Source organism: Dermacentor variabilis, chromosome 1 (assembly GCF_050947875.1).
Source record: "Dermacentor variabilis isolate Ectoservices chromosome 1, ASM5094787v1, whole genome shotgun sequence".
NCBI lineage: Eukaryota > Metazoa > Arthropoda > Arachnida > Ixodida > Ixodidae > Dermacentor > Dermacentor variabilis.
The window spans coordinates 203765374-203782556 of NC_134568.1; the positions used below are offsets into that span (position 1 = coordinate 203765374).

General features: G+C 48.1%; 1 protein-coding gene across 1 annotated transcript in view; it reads right to left on the reverse strand.

Moving 5' to 3' along the window:
* The window catches only part of LOC142591131 (neuropilin and tolloid-like protein 1), a 469467-nt gene that overhangs the window by 357917 nt on the left and 94367 nt on the right, over positions 1–17183 (reverse strand). The window lies entirely within an intron of this gene.

Genomic DNA, 17183 nt, shown 5'->3' on the forward strand with positions numbered 1-17183 from the left:
AATTTCAGAAGAATATTTTTTACCAAAGCCGACGCTTCGAACATGGCAAAAAATATGCCTATTAAGAAAAAGACCACCTCTGAAATCCGCCGCTTCACCAAGATTGCTTTCTGCGTTATATTGACTCAGAAGTGTGAACGAAAATTCCACGACCACTTCCTCGACACTTAGAGACGTACCATCGTATTCGACTCAACGTGGCGTATACACGAACGATTGTTCGTAACGCATAAGGCGTACCACTAACCTCTACTGTGATAACTGTGGCATCTTAGAGACAGTGGAGCACATACTACTTGAATGCCCCATGTACAGCGACGAGAAACATTTTTTTTGAGCGACAAATGGAAATGATTTACCACGATCCGTTAAAGCCACCCAGCATCTTAGGTCCGATTCCCGGCCCTTCCAAACAGCTACGGGTTTTGGATTTACTCTTGGAATACCTGTCAGAAATTGGTCTAATCGGAAAGCGTTAAAGATTCACCATTTCATATAGAAAAGCCTAAGTTTACCGCCATCTCATCTATAAATATTACGAGCATGAGGTTCACTTGGGCCCTTCATATTTATCTTTATTCTTTTTTCTCACTCTCCTCTGGAACCTTTTAATCTCATTCTCTATCCCTATACACAGTAGCATGCCAGCAGGTGTATACGCACCGGCAAAAATAGGTTTGTCTATTAAAGAGCCCCCCTCACTCTCTCTCTCTCTCTCTCTCTCTCTCTCTCTCTCTCTCTCAAAAGACTGGCACGAACAGGCATCCTAATTTAACGAGCTCCTGTAGGTCCGCTTTCCCGAATATTTCTCGTGAAAGGATTTTATAGTTTTCCACCGTCTGTGAAATGGCGCTGTCTTCACATACACATACGCTGTATTAATCAAAATGACCGACCCAACTGCTCATCGTTAAAATGGCTGCGACGAGGCAGTCAAGGATACGGACGATTGTGCTTACTCATCTGCGTAGAAACTATAGCGGTTTCTCAGCGACATCGAAAACCGCCCTCTATGCAAGCAGTGTTGACAAATGGTTGCCCCGACAGACATTCTTGCCACTCGAATCTGTAAAGATACTGCTCCCCTTTCTAAAGCGGCAGAATAGTGCCATAAAATGGGAGTTCACATTTCTGCCCTGTTTTTTTCCATGTCTCTTTTATTTCTCATTTATTATCTCAACTCTGTAACCGTGGAGAGGCATGCATGTTCAAAACAACATCAATTTATAAAGTGCATTGTGCGCAGTAGAATATGGTAACAAAAAATATATTTAGGTTAGCACATATACCACACAGTTTAGAGGTAAGCAGGGAAATAAAGAGCGCTGGATACTCTTCAAAAAATTGAAAACGAAGTATGTAACATCCAAGGCGAGTATCTCCGACTTACCCTCGTACTCAGAAACGGGCATCAACTAGAAGCAGTTCCCTGGCTCCACCAAATAACCAGCTGTCAGAGGCATACTTTTATGGCGCGCCTCGGTGACTCATATGATTTGATTTGATGTGTAACATCTGCACAAAAAGAGTTCCCAGTTGCGTTATTAAACATTAGAGGCCAGGGGCTTCGGTTGTTGATGTCTTTGTGGTCGGTTCCCATGGAAACTACGGCCTCGTCAGTCTCCACCGTAGACAAATTCGCCGAGCTTAGCCCACACAAGGAAAACGACTTCTTGCTTGGTATGGTGTCAGCGATGCTGTGCCGCAAATCCCGAGTTCGGCGCGCGTGCGAGTGTCACACAACATTGCACTGCGATAGTCACTAAAAGAACATCCAAGCCGCAGTTCATAAAGCGTGTAGAAAAAAAGAAAGAAAAAAATCGGCAGGAACCATCGGGGGATGATTATCCAAGTTAAGCGATAGCTTTGTGGTGTAAAACTGCTGAGATGTCCAATTGTGCGTGATTAATTAATTAAATTATCGGGTATTTTGACCACCTCGGGTTCTTTAACATGCACCCAATGCGTGGTGCACGGGAGCTTGTGCAGATTGTGCTTAGCAGAGTAACGACTAAGCCACTACGCCACCACAGCGGGTTGTGTATGATGCGAACCTATAACAAGGACAGGGCGACTGCGGAGACGTTGAAATGAAGACGACCCTGTGACAACGACGGTGTGACGATGTCAGCATAACGAAGACGGCATGACGACAACCGAAGGATAAATTTCAAGGAGGCCAGAAGCCCCGAACACAAAAGCAACAGAAAGAGACCACCCCCCATCCACCCCGTCCCCCTAAAAAAGATGAAATGAAAAAGGTTATCAATTTAAAAATGCAAATTTCCAGTGACTCTTTCATTCCCTATACTCAATTACTGCGAACGCATGGCTTCTGGGCGCGTTTAGCGAATCCTGCGTGATCTTGACAAGAAATCCCCGTCTCACACAGCTCCAGCTTTCTGTTGCTCAATACATGCTACATAATAGTGTTTTCCCAAGCATGAAAGAAGCCCGCAAATGTACAAAAAAATTGCCGCGCGACTGGCCGCTCGAGGCACTTTACGTGCATTCGTTGTCTTCTCATGCCTGGAAAAACACTTCTATGTAACACATATTGAACAATACAAACCTGGATCGGAAGTTTTTCATGTTCCTCTACAGTTCTCTCATTGACAATTTTAATCTATGATATTTGAGAAGTTCATAATTAATTAACACTACTTGCGTAATTACACGGAATGCAAAAAAATTGTCTGAGTATCTCCTGGTGACGGCCAACAAAATTACCGTGGCTCTGTACAGCTAAGTGGCATTTGCATAGTTAATTGTAACGCTTGACTCAAGTAACATGGGACAACCGGCATATGCTATGCGCCTTGCTTGCACAAGTTCGTCAGCGTTCACTTGAAGCGGCTTATTGATAGGCAAGGGCACATACTACGTCAGCGACACCGTGTGCAAGGGAGGAGTAAATTTCTATCGCAAGTTCTTTCAGTCGCAATTTTAGGCGAAAAGCCTTTTCCGATGTTGAACAATCGCGTCGCTTTCTCCTTCACTGTGCGTTGATTTTATTGCACGGACTACTTAAATCCGCTTGCACGCCTTCCTGTGCCGTGTCGAGCAGTTGAGTACTGCATGTCGACTCTTATGTTTAGGGACGGTGCGTACGCTCTTGAGAGCAATGTGCCAGTCATGAGCGAAAAGCTTTAACGTAAACCTGTCTTCAATTACATATTAAGGTATCGCAACACGCAGCATATGAATGCTCACTGCGATGACAATACTTCGAACGAATGTGGAAAGATCTCTGTAACTTGTTTTTCGCGACGCTCTGACAAAAGAAGTCGTTTTGGCGAGATTTGACAAATTTTGACAAGTTTTGACAATTTGTTCGCTATAGCTTACAGGAAAATACAATTTCTAAAAATGCATAAAAACGTGACAAGATTATTGATAGAGCAGCTAAACAAATAGTGTTGTGATACAATTATTAGTGAAGTAAGGCTTTTCGTTTTAAACGTTTCGACTACCTGGCGGAACGAAAAGAAAATGAAGACAAAATAAAACTAGGGCTTGCTCTGAGAAAGACGTGGAAACAACTATTGCAGTGAGTATCACTCGCATAGCAACGCCTGACACGCTCCGTTGAATCAGAGAAAAGTCCGCCACGTACTGGTAGTGCAATGGTTATTTTGTCGCCAGATCTCGCGAAGCCCAGAGTGTCGCTCAACTCACGCCTTGCTGCATACTGTCCCAAGTATCTCTGTATATGTTCCAGAAGTTTAAAAGTCGTTAACTAGAGAAGTAAGTTACTAGCCGAGAACATACTGTTTCCCTGAGTTACACGTATAGGTGCTCTGAACTTTCGCGGAACGGAGCCGCCTTCGGGAGCAAGATCGCTTTTGCCAGCGCTGAAGATGAAATGAAATACCGACAACAGCGTGGGCTCAGAAGGCCTTGTTACAACACAGGACAGGAATTCATTTGTTCAATAAAATCTTGTTCAACAGTCTTGCGACATAAAATACGTCTGCGCCGCTATGGACCTGTCAACTTTCACCCGGCAGCTCTGTTGCTAGGACGACTAAATGTCATGGACACGAATGAGACGAAATGTTCTTTCTTTAACCTCGCGAAACACATTCCCGTTGGCTTTTGAGGATTGGGTTCGTAGCTGCTCCGCTTTCATTTTCCTGAATCGTGTTGCGAAATAATTTTCTAACGTCTGATCCCGGGTGAGATAAAGAAAAAGAAAAAAAAAGAAGGAACGTGTACCCCTTGTGGTTGTCGGAAAATTCTAGACAAAATAATTCTACCGTAAAAATAAGAATTGTGAAATGCAACTTTATCGTACCAAGCAAAACAAAGAGGAGAACAGAGAAAGAGGAAAGGACAGGAATAGGGGGTGGGCTGTGCGCTTTCTTGTCGCCTCGTAACGATTACGAATGCTTATGTGCAGGCCCACTTTTGTGTTCTTATGCACTCGCGCAGTTTATTATCCGTAATTTATTCCGTTCTCCGTTCATTTTTCACGCCGTAAGAATTCAATGCGCCGCATCCATTCTGGTCCGTTGACAGCTAGAAAAACAAGGAAGTTGATCGGTCGCTGCTGTATTTGTGCTTGAGGAACGACGACGACAGTACATTATCTTGATGGCCGCGCTTCCGTTTTTGTTTCTGGCATAATGTTTTTTTTTTCTGTCCTCTCTTCTGTTTCCTCGGTCGGGCGCGCTATCGTCTGGGCGCTTCTCAACGCTGCCGCGTCTTTGCGACACTCACTGACTGGCTGAAATGAATGAGCGAGAACCGTCCGTGGACAGTAATCGAATTGAGCAGCGGCGCACCGAGCTGGCTCAATACACCACTGCACTCGGGCGTCGCTATCTGCTGGCTTTCTTACCTGATCGTAACCGGTCGCAAAGTGGAAGTGAGGTGGGCGCACTCTTGTCTTTGCTGAGTTCGAAATTTCGACTGCAGAGCCGACACACCGCACTGTACATTTTTGGCCAGCCATCTTCGAAGGCCTAACATAGAAAACAAACTTTTCGGTAACTCTGTTTTCGTCGACGACCAATATATCAAAATTCCCATTTCTTTTTTTCTTCTTTTCGGACGCCTTGTCGGCCACACGGCACCACGCAAAAGGAAGAGCCTGCTGCGATAGAGAGAGAGGCAAAAGCAATTGAAGGCTCATGTTCTTTCATTTTTGTTGGAGTCCGCAGCAAAACTGAATCACAGCATTCACCAAGCGTTGCGCGCAGGCGCGGGTTGAGACTGGAAGAGCGCACTCTGCGTTTCTCGGAGTTTGCGAAGCAGAGAACGCGCTGCGCCATTTTCTTCGTGAGGTCTTAAGGTACCCATTGAATCCGCGTCGACGATGATTTCACTGCACGACCAGAAGAAACCATTCCGCTAGCGGTCTTTCTCTTGGAACAATCTTCGCAAAAGCAGCAGCTGTATAAAATTACATACCGTCGAGGGCAATTGAAACGCGAAGAACATATAACGGGCGCGCCGATGACAACGTGCGCTACATTTCGACAGTCATGGTTTGTGACAGGTGTGCACGCGTGGAAAGGACACACGGGCCCTATAATCCGCTATGGTTCGCCTTCATTATTGCGCTTGATGCTTGTTTTGGCCGCACCGCCACCGGTTCCCCATCTGCCGTCGCCTACAAGCGCGGCAGTTGTACGGCGCGATGGTGTGGTTGCCGCTTGTGAAGGAGAGCCAACGCAGTGCTTCACTTTGTGTTCGCCTTCATCGGCGTCGGAACATCTATCGACAGCTACATCGGCTTTGAAGAATGAGCTAGACTGGCAACGTCAAAGGTAAGAACGATCACAGGTGGCTCACTTTTTTATATACTGTTTACAAAACATGGCGCAGTCTGATGCGCGGTATTAATCGGCACTGTGACAGTGGTGGAGCGACACGAGCGGCGCTCAGACTTTTGGCCGGCCAGGCGGTCACTGAGCGAGCAAAATGTTTGAAAAATCGAAGCAGGACCCGGGCATCCTTGAAACAAGGCGTACGCCCCTGCCTCTGACGGCGATCGGCGTGCAGTCCAGACAAGCGCTACGAAGTTTGAATTACACGTGCTATTGATTCACCTTAATACAAGCTGTTTCGGCGACATAAGGCCCGAGTTATTTGCGGGATGGAGACACGTATAGACAGTTTAGTAATGTAGCAGGAATGCTGGCAAAATAATAATAGTACGCTATGCTGAGGACTTATAGGGCCCCTGAATAGAATCCCGTCAAAGTATTTTGGTCATATACTATAAGCTACAAAGCGTCGTCCAATGAAACGGGAGACACATTGGGCGATTTTACATGCGAACTGTCGTACGGCGCGTCGTGTGCGACTTGCCGCATGCGGCGATTCGGGACACATGGTACGAATGACCGAGCGGCGGGTAGCTCCGCCCAGAACCGGCGCCCGGCCCTGCGTGGAAGTTCGGAATGCTGCATAACTTCGAACAGAAAGTGAAAGCAAACGTATTTGCACAGCTCTCTTGTTTGAAACAAACGATGACAATATAAACACGCCTATTGAAGCACTGTAGACGTGTTTCCGCAAGGTCGCGTTAGCAGTAACGGCTCCTTTGACAGCCGCCGATGTCTATAGGAGCCGGCAGGCATAGCTCGCTCGTCCATCGAATCCGACACCGGTGGCGCTTGTGACACGATCGCTTGCAGCTCGTATAACGAAGCGCCTATGTAAGTCGGTACAACATGTACACAGTTATCTCACGCTTAAATTGCAGCACATTTGATTTCATTGGCGCCGACGGATGCGAACGAGCATGCCAGGCGAGCTTGCGATCGCTGGGAGACTGTGTAGGCCTAGCTCGCCGGCCGTCTCTCCGAGGCCGAGGGCCCATGCCGATGCGTCCGCAGCTCGTAATAAAGCGCTTAAATTCATCAGCACAATCAATGTCTGAAGATTTATGTTTCTCTTAAGTGAAAATACGGTTAGTTTTCTCGGTGCCGTTAGTAGCGATGAGTAATCACGCCAGTCAGGCGAGCCGCTTCGTATTGGCGGCGAGGAGTTACGGAGTCGCCATGTATCGGTAGCGTCTCGATGGCGTAGTGTGAGGGATCACGCGGCGCGCTCCTCATAGGTTTTGCTGTCAGCGCTCACTGAAAACACCACGCGGGAGCTCTCCCGGACATTTCTGTAAGTACTTTCGAAACGAGAGAAGTTTTTTACTGTCCAAATAACAATCTTGGGCAAACTGAAAGCACATAATCGTTTACAGACGCTATCTCTTTACCGAATACGTACAGTGAACGGCACTGCGCGCGGTCGCCGAGATGGAGTCTCCCGAACCGGCTTCTTGCGTGAAAGGTAGGCAAACGCTGAGAGCAAACTATGTAAAATATGTTCTTATAGTGTTTGTATAACTAAATGGAGCGTAATAGAATGAAGCCGCAATGCAGCAATCGCACAGGTTAGCAGCGACCGACTGCACATCTGCATGCTTGTCCGCGAACTGTTTCGCTTTCGCCGCGTGCGCATTTTCGCACCGTGCCATGAGCTTTAGGCCGCATAATATGAGCATTTGACAGTATACAAGCAACCATTGTTGCGTGGGCGCTATCAGAGCTGTTCAAAAATAATTACATTGTAGAGACCTCGACGCCTACGGGGACTGTGATGTGCCGTCGCGACGATTCAATCTTTTTTTTTTCTAAATTCTTGGACGTTTCAATATTATTTCTCGAGTTGCGTCGCACGGTATGTTTATCGGTGTTCTCAGCGTGCGATTTCCCGCTGCTTCTTTATTTTTGTAATCCAGTGCATTAATTCATAACACAAACATGACCATATATCATGCTTTTTTTAATGTGCTTCTTACCGCTCCCTTTCCACTCCAGTGAACTTGCCAGTATCTAAAGCATCGACAAGTTCATAGACCAAACCGTCATGACATTAGTCGGGCAGCGGACTCGGGCGAGCGTCTCAGTGCGCGTTTTCCGAACATCGCAGTCCCAGCGCCATAGCAGAAATCTTCCTCGCGTCTGTGCTTACTGCATACCCAAGTTGTAGCCGATGGCTGTCTGCCGGTTTTATGTTTCGCGAGCCAAGCTTCACGCTGCTTCTTGCCCGCGGCCACGTATGAAGGCTGACACCGGGCTCCGTTGCGTGCGTCCGGCACTGCGGCACCGAGCAGTAGCCTACCATGTTGCGCGCCTTCAAAGGCAGCCACTACCTATTGTAGTGCTTTCAATCCTTGTAAAGGAGACACTCGAAGGGGGAAAATCAAGCCACTAAATGAGGAGCGCAGCGTACGAGGGCATTTAAACTCGTTTTCAGCTCGCTTCGGCGCTCCCGAAGCAGCCGACGCGGCCGCTATGTCCACGTGATCCCTAATAGGACGTCACGCCGACGGTGGCGCCAGCTTTTCCAGTGGTGGAGCTCGAGGCCAATAGACGATTTCTGGCGCGCCTGCGCTGACCGCGTCCGACTAGAAATCACGCCAACGATTTACTGTATCGCACAACGTTTTATAACATGCACTCTTTCGAGGCCACTTTATTCTATAAGTTATTTCGTGTCAGAAACAAATTGCAGCTTATTTATGTGCCGCCGTCAGCGGCGAAAGAGGCCTTCGTTTCGACCAGGGAGAAAAAAAAAAACAGACATGATCGGAGCGGCGAGGCGCTCGCTCGCCGGCTCCGCCCCGTCGGGTCTACGACGTGGCCGTGCCGTTCGCGCTACCGGCGCTGTCATTGGCTGCGGTCGCCCGACCGATGCGGCAGTCGCACGACAATATTCAGCAAGTTGGTCGCACGCGCGGCGCGCGATTCGGCGCCGCGTGCGGCGGATTTGGTTGAGAAACTGTTGAGTGCGGTTGCCGATGCGAATGGTCGTACGACCGATCGCACCCAAAATCGCACCATGTGTCTCCCGCTTGAACCGAGCGAGTTGCAGGGCGGGCAGGAATCAAGTACACGAGAAGGCATAAAATAATACGCACGCAAAGCATCTTACAGACAGAATACAGACACGTAGCCACAGGAAATACACACGTAAGGCAGGGAACACATGTAGTCCTTGTTCCGTGTGAGCGCTACAAGTCGCTCGTTCCAAGATGAACAAACAACAAGCCCACAATGCCGCTCTCATTGAGCACAACGAGCATTTTTGCCACAATAATTTTTAAAAAGGGCTCTTAGGTAGCCGAGATAGCAGCAGATGAGGTGTTGGTAGGTTATGCTACGATATGGGGGGGACTACTCCACCCTCGGCAAAGGCTCTCTTCAGTTGCCTCAACCAGCCTCTACAAGCGATATTCCTGTCACATGTCTTCTCCCATCGGAGCCGAGGGCCTACCTTCCTCTTTTTGCCAGGCCTCCCGCCCCCGCGACCACCGCCTTCATTGTGTTGTCTCCCTTTATTTCTGCACGGAGCACTTCCTGTAGGAACGGTTTTGCTCGCGCTGCGTTTTACAGGAATCGCCCGAGTTGCTCGCCTTGCTGCTGCACATTGTTGCGCTGCAGGCGCACTGCGTGTCACGCGGCAGCGCCACACATTTGACATCTCGTGGGCGTGCTGGGTGACGTTGTCGAGAAAATAGCGTGTGGTGACTTTCCTTCTTCTTCTTCCTTAAATTTTCTTCTCTTTTCCCAGCATACATCGGCGTAATACTTTGTAGACACGAACGCCACCACGTGATCTATTCGTTTGCCATGTACAAACCTGCTGAGGGCCATTTAAATCGCGGGACACACCTATAAATGTCACACATGCAAGTTGGTGTTCCCTGTACGCGACAACGGCCACCACATTTTTTGACGGTATATGCTGAGACAGAAAAGGTGAAATTTTCGTGTGGCAAAGGGAGGCGAGGTTGTTCATGAGAGCAGACCGCTGCCGATGACACAAAGTAGACACGTAGGAAACACAGAATCTGCGCAAAAAGTGTCTTGGCCGACGTGCTTGCAGCCATCGTGGGTATAAAACAGCATTTGGCGGTGCGCATTCCTTAAAGTTCCTACTTTTCTCGATCTGAGAGCTCCCCGTGGGTTCAATGAACACAGGCACTTAAAGTTATCCAATGCCAGCGACCACGGGGCCGTCGCATGGCCCTATATCACCACCCTGACGGTGACGGTAACCCTATGTGACTGCCCCACATACGAAGACGAGAGGAGTGCCCTTCGAACAGCTTTGGAGCACTTAGACGATCGTCCTTCCACAGAGGAGATCTTGGGCCCGTGGCCTCGTGCGTCTGCTATGTGCGCGTTTTTTAAAATGCACCAGCCTGTATGACCGCCTGTGACTGCCTCAGTGGTGCGATCTTGTGCGCGTAACAGTGGAGTCTGTGACCTTCTTTCTTCCTTCTCCTCATTCAATCCCCTTTCCCGCTTCACCAGTGCAGGGTAGCCTACCGGGCCCAGTCTGGTTAACCTCCCTACCTTTCCCTTATGACTCATATATCTGATGGTGAACGCGTCGGCCCGGGAACTTACGCAACAGATAGCTCTTACATTTGTATATTCAAGGACCTGTTTTTATTTACGACCCTAATTATGCACACCACAGAAGCATCGTACGGGTAGGTGAACACGCTAAGATGATCGTTGCGTCATATTCTTGCATGTATATGAAGTTCTCGCTCGTTATTTAGAAGTGGACACACCATCAAAACTTGGCCGCCTTGGAACTGATCCACGACAAAAACGAAGACAGATAACGTAATTCATTGCAGCCTTCTTTACGATTACCTTTAGAGGAGAAAAGTATTTTAATCTTGGTCGCACTATTATGCAAACTACATAAGGAAACTGCCTCGTTTGGCATTGTTGAGTGGTCCTTGTTTTCTGTTTGGGACGTCGGTGTTGTTTCTATTGATTTTTCGCTGGCTGCACGTTCAATATTGAGCATATACTTTTTTGATAGACTTAATGCTTGGTTGCGGCATACCGTTCGTTCAAATTACCTCTCTTTCCGCCCCTGTAATAGCATTTCGGCGCTCCTTTTTGTTCAGACGCAAAAGTTGGTCCTTGTGGTTCTTAATAGACTCGAGTTTCTCGTTTGCCGGAGCAACATTTACTCAGTGGGCGGTCATGTTATTTTTCGATGCCATCATTCCTCAGCTTTCTTTTAAATCATCTAGGAGAGCAAGAGATGAGGGACTAAATGAGACAAAGCTTCGTCGGATTTTTTTTTTAATTGAGCAAATAGACGTTACGACCTTGCGCTATGGCCTAAGTAGCAGCGATACTGTAATGTTGTAGCGCAGCGCAGAAAGCGCGGTGATCGTGTGGATGACCATTTCACTCATCTCTCGATTTTTCTTTTTTTTATATTTTGCAAAACATGCATGGAGAGTTCAGCAAGACAATATTAATTCTTGCCTGTTGTGGTTTCCTATTTTCCTAATACTAGATCTCGATACACTTCGTGATTTTGTTAGGTTTTGCAAAGTCCATTAATTCTGTTAACCTCAGGTGCATGACGTGATTATCTTGATAGTGAATCAAGTACTTTTCCGATTATTCAGCTGAGGAAGTCAGATGAATAACCTTTTATTTTGGCCAGAAATTCGGCTGCCTGTGCTTAAGGGCGCATGAAGTTCATTCTGAATTGCATGTAGGTGAACATTTGGCGAGCGCTGTTTGGAGCGCAGCTGTATACGGGTCTTCATTCCGCGATAGGGGTCTTCATTTGATAGGGGACAGGGTGTTTTTTCAAGCTGCACTTGCAGCTTTTCTTCCCTGTCTCCCCCAATCTGTTGGAAATAAAGATATATTCAATTCAATATACTGAAGCAAAGAGTTTGAGACCGAAATCCCTGCACCGACTGGCAGTGGGCCAGTGCCGTCAGCGCCTTCGCAGAGGGAGGCAGTAGGGGAATGCTCACATGATGAGCGCCATCGAAGCCAGCTTTGGAAGAACACATCGACGACGAACGTGCGAGCAGTGGTACGAGCGCGCTCGCGCGGTTACGCCGAGGGACGCCGACGCTGAACCCTGGAACGGGCGCCCAAGTGCTGCACTCTGAAAAATGAATTGGGAAGGGGGAGTGGAAGGATGAGGTTTGCCTTAAGGTGTCAACCTAGCCTTCACATACATGTTAGCAAGAGAGAGAGAGAGAAATAAATGTTTAATCTGAACTAGAGAGAGAGAGAGAGAGAGAGAGATCTTCTGCCTTTGCTCTCAAGTGGGCCGCAGCCTTATTCCAGGAATCCGTGAGCTCTCGCAGCCGGTCTATCCCGGTCCACCAGCTTTCGCTGGACATGCTAGGAGAATGCAGGTTTAGCCTAGAACACCCGCCACTACTCACCAACCCGAACCCCAACATCACCTCCCTATCCATCCCACCCCTTAGAGAGCGATTGGAGATCTTGCTGTCCAGCACCGTCCTGGAAGACCAGCTGCGGCTCATATCCAGGGGCCAGGCGGCGAGAGTAGCATATACATTCCTGTGAAGTAGGGACCACTTCAATCCGGCGCATGCGCGGAAGAAGCTCACTAAATAATGCTTTTCATTCATTCATTCATCCAGGCCTGGGCAAGACCATATGGCATCTCACAGTTCTTTCCTTTCCTCTTCTAAGATAGGATAGGATAACATATCTTTCTTCGATGGCGCGTACCTCCTGCGGGAGCATCTGCCTTCTCTTCTTCAGCTATTTCTTCATCTATCGTCTTCGGTTTTTGCGGGGGCCCCGCGGGTCACGAGCACTAAATTACCATGTGGCGTAGAGTGCCCGGGACTCCGCAAAGCTTGCGGAGCTACGGGAATTACGTTGGAGATATCCTTTGCAATAGGATAAAGTTAACATAGGAGTTCGTTTGTAGTCTTCTTAAAATAACTGTGTCTTTTCTGTTGAGTTTCAGGTGGGGTAGTGTGTAGATTCTTCGTTCCAGTCTATGGTGCTGTAGAATGTTCGTGTATTCGGGATGTCGTCCGCCCTAGTCGCCTTTCTGCTCCCCTCTGGCAGGAAAGCCCGGCTCGTTTGCTCTCGGGCTGCGGCGTCGGCCACTTCGTTCCCCGTCGGGGACTCGTGTCCCGGGGTCCAGACTAGGGAGGTCTCTGGAACTTCGCCTGCTCTTCGGTTAGAGGCTTCGGCAAGGATACTCAGGTCTTTCTTAGAGTTTTCCTTTTTGGTAATTGTGACGCGCTGCTTTCGAGTTGCTGATAATAACGGCTGAGTCAATGCACGTAGAAATGGCGAGCGCGATTGCCACTGCTTCCGCTTTGTCTGGGTCCCTTGCGGTGACCGTGGCAGCACCTTGTTCCTGGCCCTGGGCGTCTACGGTACGCAGCGTCAAAGCTAAGCGTTTCGTATATTTCGCGACATTCGTATAGCGGGTGTCGGTGTTCTTCAATCAAAAAGAAAACAAAGAAATGAAACGAAAGAAAATAATAAGTCACGTGCATAAAAAGCATGGAACGCCTTATTCGCCGAAGACCTTATTTTGACCGACTTTTGCAAATGCTCACAGGCTAGAAGCAGCGATGAGGTGTCCGTCACCATCGCGTGATGCAATTACGCTTGCGCACGCCATCGCAATCATCAGCCGTATTTACACTGCAGTTTTGACGTGTGCACGGGGCCCTTCAGAAGTCGCACAGCTCTGCCAAAGGAGAACGCCATAAATCAAGAATATCTGTTCTGCTCTACAAAAGATAAATAACAAACAATTCTGGTACACAAATCCTTTAGTTCGCGCTGTTGCTTGATCAACGAAGGGCTTATTGAATTACACGGATATCGAAGCGGCATGTTTGCACGCAAAGAGTAATAAATTTGAAACGAGACGAATACATAAAAGCTTACTTCGATGAAAATGACCATTAAAATGTGGCAGAATCAAGTTTCCCATTTAAATGCACCCTTTAGGGTGAATATTTGTCCCACAAGAGTAATCGTCATCTGCCTTGCTTTCGTTTCCTTTCTTGAAAACTCGGCGCTCGCTACTTTCCTCTCGAGAATGCAGTGTCCCGCTGATAACGCTAAGCCATTCGTGACTTGGAAGCACCGGGCTCGCAGCGTTAAAGAAAGGAAATGCGGGCAAGACAGATGACGATTATTGTTGTGGGGCAAGATAAGCCGAAAAGAGTGTAAATTTTTTTTTAGTGGCGTCTTCGAGTGGTCGTATCCATCCTCCGAAGCAGAGTCGGGCAGATCCGGCGTTCCCCGAACTCAGAGGCAGAGGACAAGCGCGCAAGCCAAACGTGTGACTCGCTCTCGGAGGAGGAAATGGCAGACGAGAAACCACTATTTGCGAACAACTATTGTGAACGTCCGATATTTCGCCTATCCAAAGCTTCCGTCGCTGCCGGGAAAACCGGCGGACGCGCCGGTGGGACGAGCGTTCGTTGGGACATCAGCATGCAGTGGCCGAGGTTGCCTATAGGTTACGGCGGACCGTCGCCAACAGCGGCGACGCTGTGTTGTGATGACGTTGCTGGAAACGCTCTCAATCTTGGCGACTGCTCCGAGGACAGGGCTCGGAGCGCGTCAGAGCGCTCGAAGATGGAGGAGAGCGATCGAAAAGTACCACGCGAACGCAAGGCGCGCACCCTCTTTAGCCGAAGAGAACGCCGCTCGCGAGAGCGGTCTAGAGCGCTCCGAAAGGGCTAGCCGAAGATGCCATAAGAGTGATAAACTAGCCTGCAAACGTTTCTAGCGCTTGAATAAATGAATCACTTTTTTCTGTATCGCTGTAATCGCTCACACAAAGTATTATGCGAAAGTAACGCAACAAACGATTTGGCTGTACTGGTTTGAGGAAAATAAAAAGGTTGCATCAATCTTTTTCTCACTGGAAAAGAGCATGCTCATCTATAAGGCTCAGACTGGGATGGAAACGCGCCGATCTTGTTCCTGCGATATCCCGGCATACGATGAAGCAATGCGAATCGAAAGTAAAAGCGAACGCATTAAATAGAAGATAGAGAAATGCGCCGTCGCTAAATAAATATATGGTATATATAGAAAAAAACATATGTAAAAAAAAACGCACAGAATGCACGTACATTAGCACAGCCAAACACGTGAGCTGTAAACTTCGATGGGATCGAATCCTAGGTTTCTATATAATTATTTCTATTGGTGTCTCCCTGTCAGTTTTTTTCTGCAGATGAAGAGAGCAGGGACCGCCTTTTCGATGTCTCCACGAAGTCTTGCCTTAAATCGAGCAGGCACCTGCCTCTTTTGCGCTGTATTCCTTCCAGGACTCCGAAGAAGCATCTCGAGCAGCAAGACAGAATTCGCGGTCTTCTGTCTTCTTGAGAGGCCTAGTTACTTTTGGGCACTTGTTGGTTTATTGCTTTCACGCTGTCAGCATGTGTTCTAATTGCGCGCTGCGTAAGCAACTTGCGGCCTTGCCCATTCCCCACCGAGCTGTATCCCATTTCTTTCGTTCTCCTTTATCGTTGTGGTTTTCCGCTTTCTCTCAGAGGCACGCGCAGTAAATGTGCAGGCACTAGCACAACTAAACGCTTGCGTCACCGGCCGCTCGGAGGGTATCCGAGAGGCGACAGAGAGTAGAAGAATTACCAGGAATCTTAAGACCACCGGCGTAGATAAGAACAAAGTTGGCAACAAGGTCACAAGGGAAGCGATTTGAGGATTGGCCCTCTACAAATGCCCTAAAATAGAAAACGAAAGCTTCCTCGAACAGTGCCAATCACTATCGAAATATGGGTCTCAACACATCTGCAGACTTGTTCATTTTACAAACGTCGTATTGTGCTTCTGTTGCAGAGACATGAGGGAGAATCGTTTCGTTTTCAAATATATTCTTTTTCTGGAGAATTTGCTGGCGTAGCCCTATAGGGAATAAAAGAAAATCAAATAAATGATGCCAGTTTTGCATCGTGCAGGAACTGCAGCAATGTCTGTGCGAACTTATTGTCCGTCACCTAACGGGTGAAGCACGACACCCAACGGGTGTAGTTTTCAGATAATGCAAGAGTGTAAAACTGGGCGAGTTGGTTGATTTTAATAGTAAAAGCAGCGCAAAAGCAACGGCAACACAAGATGGAGAAGTACAGAGGATCAGCGTCTGTCCTGTCTACTTCCCTATCTTGTGTTGCCGTTCTCCTTGCGCTGCTTTTACTATGACTTTCAGGTGCGTCTGGCTTCAGCTCAGCCTTTCTTAAAATATTAAGTCTGTTCGCGCGCGTTCCAGGGAACATCCAAAGCAGGTGTCGAGCAGGTGTGATGCTGCCACAGGAGCCTAGCGCTTCGGTCACATTCCTTGGTCGTCTTTTGTCGATCCCGAGCCGGGATAACGGATGGTTTAAGGACCACTTCAGCCGGAAGTCGCCGAAGAGATACCTCCTGCGCCCAGGTAAGGTTACGGGGAAGGAAGCAAGCACACGGGGGAAACAAGGCGCGTCGCGTGGGTGCCGTCGGAGGTTAGACTTGAATACTGGGTAGAGAGCACGGGGATCCGACCGAAGGGATACAGCTAGGTGTCTCAGATGGGGCAGGTGATCGATCCAGTTGGTCTGCCATGTGGTTGAAACGATTCCGGCCATGCCCTTTGTAGCCAATGCGCCTCAATAATGAGATGTGAGGACCTGTGGAATCTGTGGGTTTCTTGTTTGAGGTGGTTTCACTGCACTATGTGAGTCATTGTAAATTTGTACTAGCGTGGTGGTGGATGCTGTACTAACTGATTTAGTGGCATCGTGTGTGGATTGAAATTTGATTTGTAACGGGCCGGGCATTTCTGTCTAGAAGGTAAGGGAAAATAGAAATGCAGGGGGAGGTAAGCTGAAGAAGGCGACTCGTCCTCCCCGCGAAAAAGCCGTCGCATCTGAGTACACGACACAGTGACCGTCATGGATGGTAATATAGTATTAACTATAGCAGTATAGTATAGTATAGTATAGTATAGTATAGTATAGTATAGTATAGTATAGTATAGTATAGTATAGTAGTCACGTCGGTGAAGTCTCGTAGTTTTGTTTTCGGCGATATATGTATAACACCACAAGTGAAGCTAGGTCATCTTTCTGCGTAGTCTGCAGAGGCAGTGCAGAGAAATAGGACTTCAGTATCGCTACTGCAGCATCGTGGCGTTCCTTCATTATCCTGCGCTGTTCACCGGCCCTGAAAGGGTGTTAAGCTAAGCCTGCTCTTACAGAATGGGAATCCGTGTGAGGCGAGGGAACGCGATGATCGCTCTCATGGCATCTCTGTTCACGACCTCTAGCCTGGTCCACTGCTGTGCAATGAGTCTAGGAAACTGCGCTTGATAGA